Below are 23361 nucleotides of genomic sequence, written 5' to 3'. Positions count from 1 at the left end.
ATGCACATACACAGAGCAAAGGTGTAGAGACTTCGCAGGGGCAACACAATAAAGCTACCTACGCGGTGTGGGCAGAAATGCTCACATAAGACTGGCGCCTCAAAACAAAGGCAAAAGGTTAGCAGCCGTCAGATTCGTCCCTTGTCGTATAGAAAAAAATCACGAAATCTACGTAAAGGACATTTTAAACTGTGAGACATCATACACACGCAGTAATGGCAGTAACTTAAGAGAACTAGTGTATTTTCATAACTGCCTTAGAGACAGCTGCTCATGGACACACAGTTTAACATCCTTTGAGCATTTACTGGTTCCAGGCACCCTGGTAATGGGTCTGTTGAAGTACGGAGGTTGGTTTCAGTGTATGGGCTGCTGAGTGAGGCAGGCCAGATTCAGCCGGCACCTCATGCTAAGCATGGGGAGGGGACACTGACCAGGAAAACTCTCTTGAGGGTCTTGAGGAAACTGAACACTAAGTGCAAAGGGGAGACCCAAAAGAGCTAGTGTTCCCGTCTGTCTAATCAAAAAGGGTAGGATTCGTGGAAGAGTGGCATTTGTGATGACTTTGAACAGTGGGTGGGATGCCACAGAGTCAGATGTGGAAGATGACTGTGAGGAAGAGAATGGAATCAGCAAAGGCCTTGAGCTGGAAAAGTACAGGATGTGTTTGGAGAATCACAAGAAAAACAATCTTACAGTAAGTTTCCTGTAAAGGAGTGGTGGGAAGTAATGGTTCTGGAAAGGAGGTGGGCAGAGTAGGGAGAGCTTAGCTGGACCTCCAGGAGATTGACTCTAGATTCTGGGTTCTGTGGGTCACAGAAGTCTATACAAGGAGGGTAGTTCAAGCTGGGAGCTAAGTAGGATGACAAGGATGCCCTGGATGGGGAGACACTGAGGCAGGGGTAGGAGGCTATTGGAAAGGTTCAGGTGGAAGGTAACAAGGGCCTGAGATGGGCCATGGAAGAGGAAACCAAGAGGAAGGGTGGCAGTAAGAGACATTCCTAGCATAAGACCATGGTGATTTAGTCATGAGATGGGAATCATTAGAACCTGGGAGCGTGGAGAGTGGGGTGCTGACAGTAAGAGCATGAAGGCATCAAGGCTGACTCCAGGATTTGAAAGGCATCTGGTCTTTATTCCAGATCATATTATGCCTGGTGCACGCAGAGTACACGTTACAGGCTGCGTCACACCTGTCTCTGTGCCCTGCATGAGACCCAGCACAACACCTTACCTGTGGTAGTTGCTCAACGGTCTTGTTAAATGAAAGCTGAAAATGCAGAACTAGAAATGCACATATGGTATTCACACCCTGGCTGGCTCACCCCATCCTTAGAGACACGGATGCACTCCTTCAAACCCCACATACACATTTATAGCATCTTAAGAACAGCTGGGACAATTCTTACACACACATCAAATAAGGAACACCTAAGGGCATTTCTCAACCAAGGCCGTGTGGAATGCAAATAGGGACATCCCCACATTTGGGCTCCGATAGATACATTATTGCTGTATATACAACTGCTTCCCGGGCCTCTATGTCGCTGTATTGTATACCCATTACTGCTGTCTAAGCTCCTGTGTTACATTCTTCTTCCTGACCAGCATAAAACACACCTCTACAGAGACACGTCCCTTTCCCATACCTGCCTTTTCACTCCTGCCATCATTGTTTTTACGCCCAAGCAGTGAGCCTACACACCTATCTACGCCCTTATTCCAAGGCAACCTGCACACTACACGATGATTAACATGAGTACATGACTGCTTGCCTGTGTGCATGGGCCCACATACATGCTCACACAGATGTCAGTTGGGGGTGGGGGAGATAGTGATGATGGAAGAAAATGCCTTGGTGGGAGCGGGGAGGAGGGGGGGCGGTGGCACCCAAGGTCAGGAATGCACAGCTTGTTTATGATGGAAAATTTCTCTAGGGCATTTGGCAGGGGAGGGGAAATGAAGAAGGATGTCAGGATCTTGTTTCACCACTACCTCCCACATCTGGAATCTGGGCCTCCAGCTGGGCCTAGTTATCTTTACCGTCCTCCTGGCACAGAGAGACCTTTCTTTGTGGCAAGACCAGAATGGGGCAGAGAAGAACCAGAAAACTCAGACTGCTCGCCATTCCTTCTCAACCAATCTCATCCCTGTTCCTGCTACCCTCAGAGACCCATGGCTCTGCCTCACCCCATCCCCGCCATACAGGAACTGGGGAAAGGTTGAGAGTGAATCATTAAGCCAATGAAAGGGTGCGGGGGTGAGTGCTGGGGGATGAGTTAAGGCCAGGAAGGGCCAGGGGCTGAGACCGGCAGCTGGACCAGTTCTCACTGCCCTAATCCTAGGGAAACAGGCCCTTGGCTCCTTTCCAGTTCACTGCTCTCGCTGCTCTTCATTTCCTCCCCATCTTCCCCAAGATTGCTAGGATCCTTCCTTTCCCTCATTTGACCTGTGATCTTGACCTCCCACCAACCTCTTTCCTAGCCCCTTGTTCATTTTCTTATAACACTTGCTACATGGGGAATCATTTTATGTATTTTTTTACTTTTTGTTGTTGTTTGTCTCCCCCCTACTGGAGCATAATCTCCGTAAATACACAGGACCACATCCGCTCTTTTTTCTCATGATATCTTGGTGGTATCTCCAGGACTTGGCCTTTCACCTAGTAGGGGTTCATAACTATTCTTAAATCCATCTCCTCTGAGGAGCTACCCCTCACCCTCAGAGGTGTCCGTTTGTCCAGCTGTGTCCTTCAGAGCTTCCCCCGTCTCCCCCCATCCAAAAGCTTCCTCTCCGAAGAGGAGATGTGCGATGCTCAGCTGTGGCTAGGGAGGACCTGCCGTAAAATTGGGAATAACCGTGCAGGTGATGGATGGCAAAGCACTGGCCCTCACTCTGTATAAATGCCTGGTGTAAGAGTGAGTCATGCCCGCTGGCCCACCTGGAGTACTGTCCCATTGCTGACGGAAGTCTAGAATGGGGGACAGGGGTAATGGGAAGGAGACAGATATTTGGAAGTGAGAGCATTTGAAAAAGGGAAGCAGGTAGAGGGCTCACGTCAGGGTACTCGGGAAATAGAAACTGAGAGCTCAGCAGCACCTCGCACTTGGTAGACGCCCGGTAATTTTGTTGACTTGAGATGGATTTGTGGTAGAAAGGAGACATGGTGTAGCGAAAAGAGCATATTAGAATCTGGTGGTGTTAGAGGAAACTGGGTTTAAATTCTGGCTCTACTACCTATGAACTACATGATACTGGGCCAGCTACTTTACTTCTCTGAAAATATCTCCTCAATTGAAAAGTGGGCGTATTGGTTTTAAGGTTACTGTGAGGACTGGGGAGATGCGTTTACCGCTCCTAGGCACATAGTAGGTGCTTCCTCTGTGATGGCCATTATTAGGATTATGCGAAGAGGGGCTGCTTTGGAGGAGATATGGGCAGCAGTGAGCTAACCCAGGAGTAGGAGACCAGGATAACAAAATAGACTCCAAGTGCTAAGATCACCAGGAGATAGAATTTCTCTTTCTGTTTTTATCCCTCCTTCCTTCCCTCTCCATCTCAGGCAGGTTTTGTGGCTTTTTGTTTTCTCCAAAGAAGCAGAGACTTCTGCATTCCTAGCTCTTGTTCAGCCAGTGTGGCTGATTTTAAATACCCTTCCCCGGCCCCATGCTCACGCATTCCAGTTGGAACAATTCTCGCCAGAGGCCTGGCAGTAGGGTGGGGTGGCGAGTTCTTGGCAACAGGTTAATAAATGACCGTCAGAGACACCGGTTTGGGCCTTAGGAGAGGAAAGATCAGTCCCCGGCGGTTTTCCCTGATGCAAAAGCAGGGCAAGAGTGCCTGGAGCACCAGGACAAGGTCACAAGAGAACATGGTAACCCCTGCCTCAGGACGCAGGTTGGCCCCTCCCAGCTCAGCTCCACTCAACCAGAATTCCCTGGAGGCGCTGAGAATGGGGAGCTGAGAAGGGACCCAATGTGCCTGTTTTTCTGCCAACGCTGGCTTCCCAGGACCCGGGGTTGTAGCTCCTCCCTTTGGCCTCAGTTTCCTACAGGTAATAACTTCACGAGAGCAGGACTTTATCCATCTTGTTCATTGCCCTGTATTCAGTGCCTAAAACTGTGCTTCTCCATCAATCCCAGCTGCCTGAAAAGGCTGGGAATGTGGGGCTCTTTAATCCATGGATGTTACGGAGCTGCTCAAACGGGAAGCAGCTTGCATCTCTCGGTAGGGCGCTTCCATATGAGCCCTGGAGAGTAGGACTGTGATTTAATTCAAAGCACAATATGTGTGGTGGGGGAGGGGAAAGTGCAGCAAATGAAGTCTTTCCCCCTTTGTCCTGCCTTTTCAGACACCCTGTATTTACTTGATGAGTTGCTCCGGAAAGTCAAGCGTTTAGATCAAAGGCTCTCTGATGTCTCTCCCGTCTGCCGCCCCATGATTCCGCAGTGTCTCCCATGGGTTCTCAAAAGTTAAACTAAGTCTCCCTCCTACTTCCAACACAGCTGCCAGAGGCCCTTTCCTTTGAAGGTTGGGAGAGGCCTCTGGGGGTGGGATGAGCGCTCCCGGCTGGCGGGGCTCCAGCCCCTGCCAGGCTGGCTCGCGTGTTAGTGCTGGGGCTTGACTGGCTGCCAGGGGGTGAGCCCTGAAGCGGTTTTCTGGGAAGGGTAGGTGCCTGTGTGACTCAGAACCAAGTTAGGGAAAAAACATGCTCACTCAATCTCTGGCACCCTCCTGCCTGGCCTGGCTTTGACCATGAGCTCATGAAAGAGGAAGCTGGGCCTGGCAGACAGGAGCCCTGCCTTCCCTCATGTTTTCTCTCCATGGCCTCACGGATTCCCTGGAGTGTCTGGGCCTCATGTTGCCGTCATCCTGGCTCCGGGGTGGCCCTGACCCTACGCTTCTATACAGTCTCCCTTCCCAGACGATTGGTCAGTTTTTTTCCCCAGGTTGGAAATCCCACCCAGCACAGAAGCAGATTGCTCACAAGGGGAGGCTGAAAATACCCTGTTGGTCTCTCCCATGAACGGTGACTGTTTCGGTTTGCTCCTGTGACTGCTGTGTCTCCAAGTGGTGCTAACCCGGAGCCTGAACTAAGGGCTTACTTGGGAGCTAGGGTTCAGGAAGGAACCAGGGGGTCCCAAAGTACTGGGCAGCCGAACCACCCTCAGGGCTGCTTTATACTCACTGAGACTTACGTAATACTTCTGGCATGCAGGGCAGCCCACTACCAGAGGGCACATTTTATTTCAGTGGAAATTATGACAAGGATGGGCCATGAAGAACCTTCCTAACTCTCCTCCCCACAGTCCATCTTCTTTGTCTTCCCCAGAGTTTCCTTCCTTCCTTTCTTTCTTCTTTCTTTCTTTCTTTCTTTCTTTCTTTCTTTCTTTCTTTCTTCTTTCTTTCTTTCTTAAGATTTTATTTATTTATTTGACAGAGAGAGACAGCGAGAGAGGGAACATGAGCAGGGGGAGTGGGAGAGGAAGAAGCAGGCTCCCAGGGGAGCAGGGAGCCCGATGCGGGGCTTGATCCCAGGACCCCGGGATCACGACCAGAGCCGAAGGCAGACGCTTAACGGCCAAGCTACCCAGGCGCCCCTCCCCAGAGTTTTCTTGTTAGAAGATGGACTTGACCAAATCAGTGCCTGCCTAGTGACTTCTGTGCCCCCAAACTCTCTAGTGGGGCTGGACTGGCTTCTCAACCTGAATCCGGGCAACTTCATCCAGGCTTTCTCTCAGCTCCCCAGTGCGGTCCTGGTGCCCTGAGATACAGTGCTACGTCTGATTTTGTGCTTTTTCTCACCTGTGCCAAACTCTTACCAACTGGACCCTTCGCACATGTGGTTTTCTCTTTTTCCTCTTCATTCTCCTGAGAAAACCCTGCCCTGCCTCCCACATGCAGTATTAGTCCATCTACTTTGTATGTCAAACACAGTTATAGTCATTTGCCTATTGGTCTTTTTTTTTTAATGTATTTATTTATTTGAGAGAAAGGGAGAGAGCACTATCGGGAGAGGCAGAGGGGGAATCTCAAGCAGACTCCCTGCTGAGCATGCAGGCTGACTCGGGGCTTGATCTCACAACCCTGAGAGTTGGACGTTTAACCGACTGAGCCACCCAGGCGCCTCGTCTATTGATCTTTCTGATTGTCTGCACGTGCTAGGACCCTGTCTGGTCACTACCACCAGACATTGTGATGAAGCCATTCTGATGCCAGGAGCCTTCTGACAAGGCAAAAAAAGTTATTAAATTGTCAGCATTTAAAGAAAATCAAAAAGAAATGTGTAAAGCAGATATTCTCAGCCCATCCCTGTGGGTTTTGTTCCTCCTGTTCCTGACTCCCACTCTTTCACATAGAATTTGCTAGTGGTTGGTGATATTACCTTTTTATTAAAAGCCAGGCATAGGGGCGCCTGGGTGGCTCAGTCGGTTAAACGTCTGCTTTCTGCTCAGGTCATGATCCCAGGGTGCTGGGATTGAGTCCCACATCAGGCTCCCTGCTCAGCGGGGAGTCTGCTTCTCCCTCTCCTCCCCACTTGTGCTCTCTGTCATTATAAGGACTCGAGACCATCTCAAAGGATTATTTGTTTCCCTAAACAATTTTTTAGCTCTTTCAGATAAGAGACAAGCATTAACCCACTGCAGGGCTTAGTACTCTACCTGACACATATTAGGTACTCAATAGATTTTGACTGAATGATGAATGAATGAATGAATGAATGAATGAAGAGACCCAGATTTTTAGCTCAGCTCTGTGCTGTTCCATAGGGTAGCATGTGACTATTTAAATTTTAATTAAAGAAAATTTAAATTCAGTTTTTCATTTGCATCACCACATTTCAAGTACACAATAACCACATGTGGCTAGTGGTTGTCATATTGGAAAGAGAGGATATAGTGCATTTCCATCATCATAGAAAGTTCTGTTGGACAATACTGGGTTAGATGATGAGGTGAGAGAAGGAAAAATGGTGCATAGGGAAAACATTTATCACAGGTTGATGGCTTTACCTTGCTTTCAACACTTTTCAAACAGCCTAGATCAGTCCTCTCTCATTAGATTATGTTGCATACTGCCCACTCAGAGGTCTAGGAATCACCTCAGAAATCTGTTATTGAGAAACATATCTCTGATCACATCCATGACCCAAACTTCTAAGAAAAAGAAGACAGAAGATTGAAGGAGGAACTAAAGCCACAGTGTTCTTTCTGTCATAGGCCGCAAGAAACTAACCCATCCAGAGTGCTTTGTGCCCATTATTTCATCTGGTCCTCCCAGCGTCCCTGTAGGACACAGAGGGGCAGTGAAGGTACGTGGCTGAAAGTCAGGTACTTGTGAAATGGTGGAAGTAAGTCCCCACACTCAAAACATCAGTAGATGGACTGACAGATGTGTTCCAACTAAGAGCAGTAGAAGGCAGAAAAATGCGTGAAATACGCTTCAAGAAGCTTATAACTCAGTGAAGGGAAAACAAGAGAAACACATTATAACTATATAACCATACATACACACACGTATTTATATGTTACATGTATACACATGTATACACTAATATGTCTATATTATATACATTATAATATGTGTGGACACACACGATAACATAATAACTATCATCTGTTTGGTATATTCGAGCTTACAGGTACTTTTCCTCCGCAAATCACTGTGACGAATGTCAAATGAATGGCATGTTGACACAGACAGCAAGTGTTCTTGGAATTCAGAGCAGAGGGAATACACTGCACAATGGGGTGAGGGGGGAAAGTTTTGATTGAGGCACCGAACTAGCAAGAATGTTGGGCAGTCCCACCAACCCGAATACGACTTCTGGCTTCCATGCTACAAACTTGCCAGATTCTCCATTGCTTCTAGTTTTTAGTGAGATGATTATACATTCATTTTACTTTCTAGGGGGTAAAATGTTGACTGAGTACTTCGTGGTCGGTGTTTTCTCTCTGATCCTCCTTCCAAATGATCAACATACTAAAAACAGCAACAAACCTCCCACGCATTTTACGTGATTCTAGACACAGAGAGTAACTTCAAACTCTAAGTGTAAGAAGATTTGAGTTGCCTTTACTTCATCACCCGTGATGAGGACCCTGTGGTATAGCTCCAGCCCCTACTCAACGCTCAGGGTTATGTAATGTCAATTCTGCCCACAATTCCTGCAGCGTAGAACGCGTAAAACTCCAGCACGGCACTCTGACTGGGCTTGCCTCGGTTCTCCTTTCACAATCACGGCCACCTCCCTGTTGGTGGTGATGCGGAAATGTCTTTCTAAAGTTCTGTGCACTTTGCCTCAGCTTCCTTTAATTTTTTCTAAAGCTTCTGTCTTTCTTTCTTGGAATTTCTTTGGTTTCAAGCCACAGAAACTCATTATGGCTAACTTAAACAGAAAAGTTGAGGACTGAGAGGATGTTGGAGAGCTCACAGAATCAGAGGAAGGCTGAAGAACCAGGCTTAGGGAACACAGCAATGAATGCAGCTCCAGGATTCAGTGGCAGAAATCAAGTCTTGCCTTTGCCACCTGCTGAGATGAATGAATGACAATCAGATGCTTCATCTCTCCCACTCACGTCCATCAGCCCCAGCCCCCCCCCCCCCCCCCGAGGGAGTCTGGTTAGCCTAGGTTAGGCAGGGGAAGTTCAGCTAGGGAAAAGAAGGACACCTTATCTGACAGTCTTTACGACCACAAAGAGGTAATTCCCGAATGAATCCAGTGACTGTTGTCAGAGGAAGAGAGAGTTTGCGTTGGATGAGCAAACCTCAGAACACAGCCCCCATACCGCATTTCTCTTCCTAACCTCCATTTCCAACCCTTTCTAATTATCCATAGTAGGAGTGACCAATTTATCTTCCAAGGTTATAGAAAAGATATTTTTTAAAAAATCCATTTGTATTGGAATTTTTCCCAAGAGGTGTTAATGGTTGGAGAAGTTTGGCTTTGCCCCTCAGCAGTTGGGTAGGAGGATTAAAGAAGGTAATGTATGCAAAACGCCTATTATAGTGCCTAGCACGGAGCAAGTTCCATTACATGTCGCTGCCATCCGGGCCCTTCCCCAGTGGTTTGCAGGAGCCAGCTCATACCAGCTCACAAGAGCCAATCATCATAGTTTCGGGATTTTTACGTCATGGACATTGGAAATATTGCAAATGAGGACTTGCCCCCTCTCTCACCCCCAAGGCAGTTATTAATCATTTACCCATACATCACTGCGTCCACTTCTTTCTTCACGGAGGGTAAGTAGAACCATGAAGGATTGAGTGTCAGTTAGGATTAGATTCTGCTGTGACTAAAAACAATAATAACAACAGTGGTTTACTACATACAAGGTCATTCTCTAGGTCTGGGTGGCTAGTCTGCGCTTGGCTAGTGGCTCTACTTTGTTGCCTCCCCATCCTCGAAACATGGCTTTCACTTCATGATCTAGGATGGCTGCTGTAGGGGTCAAGGGCCGGCCACCCAAGATAGGCCAGTTTGGCATGAACAGTATTTTGAGTTAAAAGCAATCAAAATGCAGCGGAGCAGGAGAAGCCGGTCACCTCTCCCTCATGGCCTGATTGTACCAGAGAGCTATTTACAGAGATAACTCCTCACCTACCAAACTTACCTGCAAGATAGGGAGACCTTTGTTTTCTAAATATCTCCTTTCACCTTCTTGCTAATGGTCTTTCACTCCTTCGTATCCTCAGACACTACTCCTGTCCCAAGCTCCTATAAGTGTCATATTGCCTCATTGTCTTTGGAACTTCATATGCTATCAAATTTTATTTTCTCCTGTGAATCTTTCTCATGTCAATTTGACTCTTAGTCCAGCTAGAGGGACCTTGCAGGACAGAGGAAGGTCTTCCTCCCTAATACTGCTCAAGCTCCACGTTACAGCCAGCAGGGAGGAGAAAGGCAGAGAAACACACTCTCCTTTCTCTTAAGGCCATTGACAGAAGTAACGTACAACATTTCTGCTTATATGAAATAGGTTGAGGTGAGGTCACTTAACCACATCTAGGGGCAAGGGGGGCCTGAGCGTGTTTATTTACTCCAGGCAGCCATGTGCCCAGGTGGAAATGGGGAAGAAGGAAGGAGTGGATAGTGGGAGGCAGTTGGCCATCCCTCCTGTCACCAGCTAGAACCCAGGACTTGACCTTTACTGACCACTGGCTTATACTCACCAACCTTTGTCCTACATTTTTCCTTGAGCTCTTCCTTCCAGCTTATCTCTCTCCCTTTTTAAAAAAGATTTATTTATTTATTTTGAGAGATAGAGAGAAAGGGGGAGAGGGGCAGGAGAGGGAGGGAGAAAAACCCAAGTAGCAAGGAGCCTGATGTGGGGCTCAATCTCGTGACCCTGAGATCATGACCCAAGCAGAAACTAAGAATGGGACGCTCAACTGACTGGGCCACGCAAGCACCCCTCCAGCTTATCTCTTAACTCGGGCAAATGGACAGCAAAACCAGCCCTCAAGCAATAGCAACTGCCCTGACAGGACTTCCTGCTGGCCCAGACTGCCCAGACCAACTCACACCCGCACAGATGCACAGATGGATGATGGAATGACCTCTAGAATGACCTACAATTACCTTTACCTCATTATAATATTAAAACCTCCACCCAAGGAGGAGCCTCAGTCTCATTTACATACAATGTATGTTAGGCGTGTTTCCTTAAGGCCCATGCGTGGCCTGGCGCCCACCTCTACGTTTGATGACAAGGTTTCCCTATCTAAATATTCACCCTAACCCTAAATGAAAGGAACTCATCACCCTTGCTCAGCGAGTCATATCTTTGGAAGCTATTCCCCATGGTCTCCTTATTTGCTGCAACTAAAGTTTTCTTTGTGGGACAACCTGGTGCAACTTCTGATTCACGAAGGAGTGAACTCAACGTTGGTTACAGATATACTCTCACTAACCGTCAGGATGTAGTGAAGTATAGATGAGAGGGGAAAGTCCTACTGGTGAGATAGGAATGTGTGTGGTTTGTGGAACTCTGAAGGAGCTGGCTGGAACAGAAAATTAGAAACACTGAAAATGAGATTAAATAAACAAGATGGAGGGCAGATCTTAGTGAGGGTCCAGGAAAGCAGACAAAAGCATCTTTATCTGGTACCATTACAAACAGGAGGCATTGAACTTTTGGGTAGGGGAGCTATACAATCAGAGGCATTTAAAAAATTTTAATCTGGCACTTACATGCTAGACATGTTGAAGACGGGTGGAAAAACAGGAAGCATCAGGCAGGGCGGAGGGGAGACTGATTTCACAATCCAGCTGTGAGGTGGGAGTACATCTGAGAGGCATTTGCTGGACAATGCGTTCAAATTGATGTCTGGCCTGACAGGGAGTTTCAGGCTGAGGTGGGCAAGACGCAGCATTTACAGGGTAAACAGAGCAGACCTGCCTTGGTAGGTGTTTTTGATTGGGTCTCTTAGAAGCGGAACCTGGCACGGGACTTTTGTTCAAGGGATTGATTGAGGCAGGAGAAGGAGAGTGAGGGAAATGGGATGGCAAAGGGGAAGAGGCTGAGTAAAGGTGTGGGCTGAGCCCACAGGGAGGCCCTTGGCACAAGTGGCAGAAGAGTGGACTCCAGCTGGAGGCAAGGGGGCTGGAGTTTTGTAGCCCCCCATCAGGCAGTTGTTGACCCAGGTCTGCCCGAAGTATGTGTAAGGGGGGAAGGTTTGGCTCCCATTTGGTCCAGGGCAATTCATCAGAAAAGGGGACAGCTATGCGTGGTTATTAGACCACAAGCTTATGAGTGCTGAGTGGACCAGCTGCTAAAAAGGATCTGAGTGAGGCCCAGACAGCATCCATTTCAGTGGGTCCATTTTGTGTGTGTTGGATTTGAGGTGGTGAAGAAATAAGGTATTGGTATACGATTAGTGGGAAATGAGAGTCACAAGACAGGAGGTCATGTAGAAGAATAGGGCCAGCTATGCAGATACCGGAGTGAGGGACTCTGGTACACGGATGATAGTTTCGAAGAGAAGGAATGAGCTCTTTGAGGGCCATGGATAGAGAGAGGGGAGTAAGCCTTTGGAAAGTTAAGTTGGTTATACGCTAGAGGGAAGGTAGGTGGGAGAGGAGGAATCAATGAATAAAGCAAAGCAGAGATCAGTAGAAAGGTATGTTAGTATGGTAGTCGAACTTACATTATCCCTGGAAGTCAAGGGAAGAAGACATTGAAAAAGAATGAGCATGGAGGGGTGCCTGGGTGGCTCAGTTGCTAAGCGCCTGCCTTCGGCTCAGGGCGTGATCCCAGTGTTCTGGGATCGAGCCCCGCATCAGGCTCCTCCACTGGGAGCCTGCTTCTTCCTCTCCCACTCCCCCTGCTTGTGTTCCCTCTCTCACTGGCTGTCTCTCTCTCTGTCAAATAAATTTAAAAATCTTAAAAAAAAAAAAAAGAATGAGTATGGAGAAAAAGTTGAGGTGTTTCGTTTTCATTTTTTGTTAGTTCTGATGTTGCTGGTGGCCTTTGAGGGAACAACTTCACAGCAGAACTGGCTTAGAAACCACATGGTGAGAACTAGTAATGCTTTCCATATTTAACGCCATTCCATTCTGGTTCTTAACTCCTCTAGGGCACTTCCTGCTTCAGTTGATATGTGCTCATTCTTGCTTGTCCCAAGATTACTCTAAGTTCTGGTTACCTAATGTTGCCTAACAGATTACCCCAAGACTGAGCGGCATGAGACACCCTTTGTTATGTTCATGGGTTCTGTGGGTTAGGAATTTGGATACAGTACAGTGGGGATGGCTTGTCTCTGTTCCATGAGGTCTGGGGCTGCAACTGGAAGACTCAAAAGCTGGGGCCTGGAATCATCTGCAGGATTCTTCACTCACATATCTGACAGTGGTTGCTGGCTATTGGCTGGGGGCCCCAGTTTCTTTCCTGGTGGTCCAGACTGGGTTTTTCCCACGTGGTGGCTGGTTTACTGAAAGAAAGAAGCAGGCATGAACTGTATTCTTTTTATGACCTCACCGTTTTTTATTATCTACATTGTTCTCCCTGTACCTCATTGGTCAGTGCAGTCACAGCCGTACCCAGATTCAAGGGGAGGGAACATGACCCCACGCTGGAGTCTGTAAAACTACGGAAGAGCAGGGAGGGGAGGGGCACTCATCTTTGGAGAATGCAATCAGCTTTACTCTGCAAAGCTCTCCATTTACTTCTTATGACTGGCCCCTTTATTCAACACCCATCAATAACAGCAATGGAAGGGACTACCTGAGGCTTAGAGGGATAAGCGTACTGGCCCAGGTGACTAAGCAAGAGCTCTGATGTGACATGGACCCGGGGCTTCTGGGTTGATGCTGCTTCTATTAAGAACTGGGTGCCTCCAGCTTCAGAGGGGAAGGGGGTGGGGGAATGGGATAGGCTGGTGATGGGTAGTAAGGAGGGCACGTATTGCATGGTGCACTGGGTGTTATACGCAACTAATGAATCATCGAACTTTACATAAAAAAAAATAAAAATTAAAAATTAAAAAAAAAAGAAAAGAACTGGGTGCCTCCAAAGAGCAAATAAAACTCGTGGAGACGGGGACTGTTTCTTCAGTGCCCCTGCTTCCTCCATCCTCATAACAGCTTGGGTCGAAAACAGGGCTGTGAACAGAGATCCCTCAGCCACTCACCGATTGACTGGTCCTGCATTTGATACACCCATTTAATATGACAATTTAATAGAATTTTGTATCTCTTTTTTCAGGAGAACAGTCAAGGGCTAGGACACAGACCTAATGCTGCATTCAACTTCCTGGCTGGAAGGCCAGGATGAAGCTGCTTTTCATCCCTCTGTGCTAGCGGGGAGTAAGGCGGCGGCCCTGCCAGGAGCGCGAGGTGAGTGGGAGACGCCAAGGCGCCTTCAGGCGGAGCAGTTAGGGGTGATCCCAGGGAACCGCGTAGGAAGAGCAGGCCACTAGAAGGGAAGTGGCTGAGACAATTCCTGTGGGTCCAGCTCAGAGAGGGGAGGGGAGCCAATCTCCGCCCCCTCCCCAACTCACATCCCAGCCCTAAACATGCTTTACAGCCTCAGGGGGAAACTCTGGCAGAGGATACAGTGGGGGCGGTGGGGGTGCTTATCACGATCAGGAGTGGGTGCCAACAGATCTTAGAACTTACATCAGGACTCAATTTTCCAGCCCCTGCCTATGCCCTGCCACCCTTCCACCCAAACCTATCTTTGACTTTATCTCTTTAGAAATGTCCTCGGGCTTGCCGGTTCTCAGAGACTGCTGATCAGGAGGGACCTCTGGAAACCACAGTTTCCACTTCCGCTGAGGGGCAGAAAGCATGGGGCAGCCCAACCCCTCGATGCTTGGGAAGTGACAGAGGACCAAAGCTGGCTGTGTGTCGTAGGACTACTGCCCTTACCAGGTAGGTCCCTGCTGTCCTGCACCAGCCCTGCAGGGACCGCTCCGGGCATCTTTTTGCTTCTGGTTTCTCCCCATCCTGCTTGCCTCTGCGAAAAGGTGTATTCTCCCTGCTCAAGCTGCCTGAAAGTAGCTCCCTATAACTTCTCATCTTACCCCCTGCTCCTTGGCCTCACCCTCATGGACCTGATGGACTGGCTTCAACCGTCTCATTTGTGAGTCACCCTCTCTGCTCTGTTCCAGCCCCACCAGTGTGCTTATTACTCTCTCCCACAGAGGAATTACTCACTGCTAATGTCACCAATCCCTCTGGAATGTGCTCCCTCCTCCATGATACCCATTCTCTCTGCATCATTTATTATTTTGTTTAAACTAACAATGTTGTTTCCCTCTGATGATTAAAACAATACATGTTTTTTGGGGGAAAATCTGTAAAATGAAAAATGTATACAGAAGAAAATGGAAAGTACCTACAATTCTGCAACCTGATTTTAACCAACATTACCATGTTGGTGGGCTTCTAGTATTCTCCTCACCAGGACTCCTTCCGGCCTCAGGCCCTCATGCATGCTTATTATTCCCTCTACTTAAAAGTCACACACTCTCTCTCTCCCTTTCCCCTCTTCCTGCTCCCCCCTCTTCTTCTCTTCCCTATTCATTCTGTGAGTAAATCCACCCATGTGTATAATCATAAAGGTCATTCCTGCAGAAAAACCTTTCCTCTACCCCCAAGTTATGTCTCTCTATTACACACTCACAGTACCCAGTACTTTTCCTTGCAGCACTTACACAACTAGAAATAAACCATCATTTTTGTGCTCATGTGTTTAATGCGTGTCTAAGCTACTTGACGTAAGGTCCATGACCTGCTTGCTTGTTTATTCTGTGGACCTAGCATCCACCACAGTGCCCTGTACACAGAAAACACACAGCACGTTGCACCAAGACACCTTCCTAGAATAACCCTGTATCTGTCCTCTCAGCACTTTAAAATAATCAATTTAACAAATATAAGGACTCAATCACCATATGAGACCTGGTTCCAGGTACAGGACACCTGGTTCTTGCCCCAAGGAGTCTTCAGTCTTTTGAGGGAGACAGAAGCGGAGGATTCTACGTGCTTGATGGTCTCTTATAAGTATGTATGATCAACAGTGTCAAGGAAAGCATGGGGGAAGGGTCCCCAGAGTAGCCTCGAGGGAGATGGTGCTGTGGCTTTCATCTGTCCTCGTTAATGCATTTACTTCATAGAATCACAGGATAGGAGGATTGCACGGCACTCAAGATCAACAGGCCCCAACTCTTTCCGTAACGTGAGGAAACTACAGCAGAGAAGTGCCTTGGTCAAAGCCACTGGGTAACTTACTGATGGCAGATCTGTGATGAGAGCCTCAATCGTGAGACTCCCAGCCCAGGACTCTAACTCTATCTTAGAGGCCTTTGGAATCTGCCCCCCTCCTCCTTCCATTCTGTTAATCCCCAAGTCCTGCTGGTTTGACCTTGTCAAGGTTTCTCCAGTCTGTCTGCTTTTCCTCCGCTCCCCTCCACCATGCTTCCTGCCTCCATTGTCTCCAGCCCGGGCACCTACACGCCCCTCCTACCTCGTCTCTCTGCTTCTACTCTTGTCCTGCTCAGATTCTTTCTCTACGTTGCAGCCAGAGTGAGCCTCCACAGGCCTAAGTGTGTGCATGCACACCCCCAGCTTAAAGGCTCATTGAGGGGCGCCTGGGTAGCACAGCCAGTGAAGCATCAGACTCTTGGTTTCGGCTCAGGTCCTGGTCTCATGGGTCAGGGGATTGAAACCCCACATCAGGCTCGGCCACTGTGGAGTCTTCTTCGGATTCTCTCTCCCTCTGTCCTTCCTGCTCATTCTCTCTCTCAAATAACTAAGTAAGTCTTAAAAAAAGAAAAAAAAGCCTCAGTGAGCTTTTAGTTCAAAATTCCCAATATGGTATTTTAGCTCAGGCTATCCTAACAAAATACCACAGACTGGGGGGCTTAAACGACAGAAATTTATTTCTCGCAGTTCTGAAGGCTGCAAGTCCAAGATCGAGGTGCCAGCAAGTAGGTTAAATTCTGAGGCCTCTTCTTTTTTTTTTTCCCACAGCAGGCAGGTAACGTGCCAAGGTTGTAACAAGGTTTGACAAAGGCACATGCCACACAACGGCATGAACCCCCAATCTCACTCTTAGGAACCACAGAAGGATCAGAAACCTCTTTGACTTTGAGGTGGCCGCCGTCCCCCTTGTGCTCATCTGGCCTTTCCTCCGTGTGCGCATGAAAAGACAGAGCTCTCTTGTATCTCCTCCTTCTTTTATAGGGATACAAACCCCATCAAATTAGGGCCCCACTTTTCGTACCTCATTTAACTTTAATTTACCAAAGACCCTATCTCCCCATGCAGTCACATTGAAATTTAGGGCTTCAACAGATGAATCTTGGGGGCACACAATGCCATTCATAGCACATGGTGTACCAAGCCTTTCTTAACCTAGCCTACTTCCCCAGCTTCCTCGAAGCCCCATTACCGTCTGCCTCCATGCTTCTGTATCTCAAATCTCTCTTGGTTCCTTGAACTTGCTCAGTCTCTGCAGCTCTGATGCCTCCATCACCTTCCCTTCTTTCTCTGCCTGTCCTACTCCTATCTTTAGTCTTTATAAGGAAAAATCTATCTAGCCTTGGAGCAAATGGATATGGTTTTGCCTGCTGTGGCTCTGAGTCCCCCAAGACATCACAGTACCTGTCTTTGATCTCTTGGAGAGCTGCTTGCTTTTTTGGGAACTGAGACCTGAAGAGGACCAATTACAAAGTAGAGTGTACAGCCCGCACTCGAGCCAGAGACTCAAACTCAGTGCTGCTTTATTGGTTTCCCCCTTTTGGATCTGTATCTTGCCCTTTCAATTTTTGCTTGGAGAGAGCGCTGAACTTATTTCTTGGGGGACATGACTCTCTCTTGCCTAGGAAGCAGTAAACAGTGCTCCGTCCTCTGCCAGCTCAGATGTCTTTGTATTTTGGTTACTTTCAAGTCTCAGTTTAAATATCAGTTTCCAAGGGAGGCCTTTCCTGATACCCCATCGTTGCTTAGTCCTCTGGGTCTCCATTCCTTTGGCAGCCTGTCCTCCTCCTTCTGTTGGAGTCACTACCTCATTCCTGTATGTTTCATGTCTGTCCTTCTGAGCTCCCCAGGGCAGGATGCCTGTCTGTCTGCTTGGTTGCAGTGTTCCCAGGTTACTGCACAGCCGGGCTCCTACTAATTGGAAACTGTTAGCTTTTTTAGTAGATGTCCATAAATATTCATTGCCTTGAGTTCTCAAATAGTTTCTCAGTTAGTCGTATATGCGTTTTGTTGTCTAAATTGGACTGGAAAAAATTTTTTAAGATTTTGTTTATTTGACAGAGAGAGAGAGTGCACGAGCCGGGGGAGTAGCAGGTAGAGGGAGAAGGAGGCAGAGGCAGAGGGAGAAGCAGGTTCCCCTCTGAGCAGGGAGCCCAATGTGGGGGATCCATCCCAGGACCCTGGGATCATGACCTGAGCCGAAGGCAGACGCTTAGCTGACTGAGCCACCCAGGGGCCCCTTCATAAATGATTCTTAACTGATTTCCCACAGTAACTTTCCCAAAAGGCATCGTATTTAAGAATGGATCAAATTCAAAAGAGTATATATATGGCAGGACAATTTATCGTGGATTTATTGTAACAATCTATCAAGGATAAAAAAGAATGAAGGTGTTCTCCTCTCCCTCCTCTGCACAGCCAGGACTTCGTTTCCTTGACGTTGTGGGTTTCTTGACCCCTTGAGGAGTTTGGATTTTTTAAGTGTGTTTTATTATTTATTTATTTGATTTTTTTATTATTTTATTTTATTTATATTTTTTTCATCATGGTAAGTGTACTCTTTAATCCCCATCAACTATTTCACCCAGCCTCCCACCAGCCTCCCTTCTGGTAGCCATCAGTTTGTTCTCTATATAATTGGCTCTCTATAATTAAGAGTCTGTTTCTTGGTTTGTCTCTCTCTCTTTCTCTTTTTTCTCTTCCTTTGCTTGTTTGTTTTGTTTCTTACATTACGGGTATGAGTGAGATCATATGGAATTTGTATTTTTCAGACTGACTTATTTCACTTAGCATAATTTTCTAGCTCTGTCCATGTCATTGTAAATAGTGAGATTTTGTTCTCTTTTATGGCCTTTTATGGCTGAATAATATTCCATTGTGTGTGTGTATATATATATATATATATGGTCTGTTGAGGGATATATATATATATATATCACCTCTTCTTTGTCCATTGATCTATCGATGGACATTTGGACTGCTTCCAGTTTGGATATTACAAATAATGCTGCAATAAACATAGGGGTGAATGTATCCCTTTGAATTCATGTTTTTGTGTTTTTGGGTAAATGCCAGTAGTGTGATCCTGGGTCCTAGGGTAGTTCCATTTTTAACTTTTTGAGGAACCTCTATAATGTTTTCCAGAGTGGCTGCACCAGTTTGCTTTCCCACCAACAGTGCAGGAGGGTCCCTTTTTCTCCACATCCTCACCAACACCTGTTGTTTCTTGTGTTTTTGATTTTAGCCATTCTGACGGGTGTGAGGTGATAACTCATTATAGTTTGATTCGCATTTCCCTGATGCTGAGTGATGTTGAGCATCTTTTCATGTGTCTGTTGGCCATCTGGACATCTTCTGTGGAAACATGTCTGTTCATGTTTTCTGCCCGCTTTTAATTGGATTATTTGTTTTTTGGTATTAAGTAGTATCAGTCCTTGACATATTTTAGATGCTAACCCTTTATCAGATACGTCATTTGGAAATATCTTCTACTCATTCAGTAGGTTGCCTTTTAGTTTTGTTGATTGTTTCTTTCACTGTGCAGAAATTTTTATTTTAATGTCATCCCAATAGTTTATTTTTATTTCCCTCGTCTCAGGAGACATATATAGAAAAGTGTTGCTATGGCTGATGTCAGAGAAATTACTGCTTGTGTTCTCTTCTAGGATTTTGATGGTTTCCTGTCTCATATTTAGGTCTTTAATCCATTTTGACTTTATTTTTGTGTGTGGTGAAAGAAAATGGTCCAGGGGCACCTGGGTGGCCCAGGCGATTGTCTGCTTTCAGCTCACGTCATGATCCCAGGGTCCTGGGATTGAGCCCTGCATCGGGCTCCCTGCCCGGAGCCTTCTCCTTCTCCTTCTGCCACTCCCCCTGCTTGTGCTTGCTTTCTCCCTCTCTCTCTTTCTCTCTGTGTCAAATAAATAAATAAAATCTTAAAAAAAAAAAAAGAAAAAGAAAGTGGTCCAGTTTCATTTGCACGTAGGTATCTGGTTTTCCCCACACCATTTTTTTTTAAGATTTTATTTATTTATTTGACAGAGAGAGACAGCAAGAGAGGGAACACAAGCAGGGGGAGTGGGAGAGGGAGAAGCAGGCTTCCCACCACGCAGGGAGCCCGATGCGGGGCTTGATCCCAGAACCCTGGGATCATGACCTGAGCTGAAGGCAGCCACTTAATGGCTAAGCCACCCAGGCGCCCCCCCCCAACACCATTTGTTGAAGAGACTTTTCCCATTGGATATTCATTCCTCCCTTGTTGAAGATTAATTGGCCATATAATTGTGCATTTATTTACGAGTTTTCTCTTCTATTCCATTGATCTATGTGTTTATTTTTATGCCAGCACCTTACTGTTGTAATTACTACCACTTTGTACTACATCTTGGTATCTGGAATTGTGATGCCTCCAGTTTTGTTTTTCTTTTTCAAGATTGCTTTTGCTATTCAGGGACTTTTGTGGTTCCAAACAAAGTTTAGGATTGTTTCTTCTAGTTCTGTGAAAAATGCTGTTGGTATTTTGATAAGGATTGCATTAAATCTGTAGGTTACTTTGAGTAGTATAGACATTTTTTAAAAAAATATTTTATTTCATTTATTTGAGAGAGAGAGAGAAAGAGAGTGAGCAAGAGAGCAGGGGAAAGGGCAGAGGAAGAGGGAGAGAAACAGACTCCCCACTGAGCAGGGAGCCCAACTTGGGACTCGACACAGGACTCAATCTCACGACCCTGAGATCATGACCTGAGCTGAAATCAGGAACCGGATGCTTAACCTACTGAGCCACCCAGGCGACCCTGAGTAGTATTTAACATTATTTGTTTTTCTAACCCACGAGCCTGGAATGTCTTTCCATTTCCTTGCATTGTCTTGAATTTCTCTCATCACTGTTTTATAGTTTCAGAGTCTAGGTCTTTCACCTATTTGGTTAAATTTATTCCTAGATATTTTATTGTTTTGGGCACAATTGTAAATGGGATTGTTTTCTTAATTTCACTTTCTGCTGCTTAATTATTAATGTATAGGAATGCAGCAGATTTCTGTACTTTGATTTTGTAGCCTGTGACTTTACTGAATTCATTGATCAGTTCTAGTAGTTTTGGGGTAGAGTACTTAGGGTTTTCTGTATATGGCATCATGTCATCTGCAAATAGGGAGAGTTTTACTTCCTCTTTACTATTGGATGCCTTTTATTTAGGTTGTCTGATTGCTGAGGCTGGGACTTCTAGTACGACGTTAAATAACAGTGGTAAGAGTGACCTTGGGAGTCACTGTTTCTGACCTCGGGGAAAAGCTCTCAGTTTTTCACCATTGAGTATGATTTTAGTTGTAGGTTTTTCATATGTGGCCTTTAGTATGTTGAGGTATGTTCCCTCTAGATCTACTTTCCAGAGAATTTTTATCACGAAAAGATGTTGTACTTTGTTTAATGCTTTCTCTGCATCCATCGAAATGGTCATGTATGGTTTTTATCCTTTCTCTTATTGATATGACATAACATGTTTGCAAATATTGAACCACCTTGCACCCTGAGAATAAATCCCACTTGATGGTGGTGTATGATCTTTTTAATGCATTGTTGGATTCAATTTGCTAATATTTTGTTGAGGACTTTTGCATCTATATTCATGAGAGACATCGGCCTGTGGTTCTCTTTTTTTGTGTGTGTGGTTTGTTTTTCTGATTTTGGTATCAGGGTGATGCTGGTCTCATAGAATGAATTTGGAAGTTGTCCTTCCTCCTCTATTTCTTGGAATAGTTTGAGAAGAATAGGTATTAACTCTTCTTTAAAAGTTCGGTAGGATTCGCCTGGGAAACTATCTGGTCCTGGACTTTGTTTGGGGGAAGTTTTTTGATTATTTATTCAATTTCATTGCTGGTAATTGGTCTTTTCAAAATTTCTATTTCTTCTTGCTTTAGTTTTGGTAGATTATATGCTTCTAGGAACTTATTCTGCTAAGTTGTCAAATTTGTTGGCATATGGTTTTCATAATATTCTGTTACCATTGTTCATATTTCTGTGGTGTTGGTTGTTATTTCTCCTATTTCATCAGTGGTTTTCTTTATTTAGGTCCTCTTCCCCTTTCTCTTCTTTCTTTCTTTTCCTTTTTCTGTTTTGGATGAGTCTGGCTGGAGGTTTAGCAATTTGTTCATCTTTTCAAAGAACCAGCTCCTGGTTTCATTGATCTGTCCTGTTGGTTTTTTGGTTTTTTTTTTTTTTTAAGTTTCCATATCATTTATTTCTGCTCTAATCTTTATTATTTCCTTCTTTTTTGCTGGGTTTAGGTTTTGTTTGTTCTTCTTTTTCTAACTCCTTTAGGTGTAAGGATTTTTGTGTGTTTTAGAAGGAAAGGAAAGAATCAGGCTGAGTGGGACTCTAAAGGAAACCCTCCCCTAAGTAGGCTTTAGTTTTGCAAGGTACTGGAGATGAGGTTGTGCAGCATACCAAGAAGAATCAGGGCTATTGCTAGAACATTCCTTCATTCTACCCACCTTATACCCAAGTTCCAGGCACAAGGATGTAGAAGTAAACAAAGCAAGGGTGCCTGGCTGGCTCAGTCAGTAGAGCATACAACCCCTGATCTCAGGGTGGTAGTTCAAGCCCCATATTGGGTGTGGAGTCTACTGAAAGAAAGAAAGAAAGAAAGAAAGAAAGAAAGAAAGAAAGAAGCAAAGCGGACTGAGTCCTTGACCCCTGGATTTGGAGTCTAAAGGAGGTGATGTGCGGGTCACATTGGCATAGCAGGAGAACCAGGAGGGAGAGCTGAAGCATAGGGCCCAGGAAAATCCCGACGTCAGGTATGGGGTTAGGGTGGAGGAAGGTGGTGTGCCTTTTCCAGGACACTTAGTTCTTCAGTGCCTCTCCTCAGGGCCCCTTCGGTGCTATTTGGGGCTAGAAGGTATTTATCTGTTTACTTATTTACATAGGGCTTGAACTCACCACCCTGAGATCAAGAGTCACATACCCCACCCACTGAGCCAGGCAGGCACCCCTTTCTGGTCTTTCTTTCTTTCTTTCTTTATTTCTTTCTTTCTTTCTTTTTCTTTCTTTTTTTCAAGATTTTATTTATTTGTCAGAGAGAGAGAGAGAGAGGGCGTGCACAAGCAGAGGGAGCGTCAGGCAGAGGGAGAAGCAGGCTTCCTGTTGAGCAAAGAGCCCCATGTGGGACTCAATTCCAAGACCCTTGCATCATGACCTGAGCTGAAAATCGATGTTTAACCAACTGAGCCACCCAGGCACCCCTCCCTCCCTCCCTCCCTCCCTCCTTCCCTCCCTCCTTTCTTTCTTTCTTTCTTTCTTTCTTTCTTTCTTTCTTTCTTTCTTTCTTTCTTCTTCCTCTTTCAATTTTATTTATTTATTTGACAGAGAGAGTGAGAGAGCACAAGCAGGGGGAACAGCAGAGGGAGAGAAGCAAGGTTTCCACTGAGCAGGGAGCCCGATATGGGGCTCAATCCCGAGACCCTGGGATTGTGACCTGAGCTGAAGGCAGACACTTAACTGACTGAGCCACCCAGGCGCCCCAAAAGGTTTCTTTTTAATTTAGAAGATTTTTTAAATTAAAAAGTTATTTAAAAATTAGTATACAGTTGGGATGCCTGGGTGGCTCAGTCATTAAGCGTCTGCCTTTGGCTCAGGGCATGATCCTAGTGTCCTGGGA

At 46.1% G+C, this 23361-nt stretch overlaps 1 non-coding gene across 1 annotated transcript; it reads right to left on the bottom strand.

Annotated features, from left to right (window-relative positions):
* Window positions 1–16474: 16474 nt before the first annotated feature.
* On the bottom strand, window positions 16475–16577 carry LOC123794304 (small nucleolar RNA U13). Its single transcript, XR_006780178.2, has one exon. It is a non-coding gene; the product is annotated as a small nucleolar RNA U13 (small nucleolar RNA).
* Window positions 16578–23361: the final 6784 nt, after the last annotated feature.

This window comes from Ursus americanus, chromosome 32 (genome assembly GCF_024610735.1).
Source record: "Ursus americanus isolate L20-20 chromosome 32, mUrsAme1.1.p, whole genome shotgun sequence".
NCBI classification, from domain to species: Eukaryota; Metazoa; Chordata; class Mammalia; order Carnivora; family Ursidae; genus Ursus; species Ursus americanus.
Note: the sequence above shows the minus strand (reverse complement) of the source record. Positions and strands in the feature narration are given on the sequence as shown.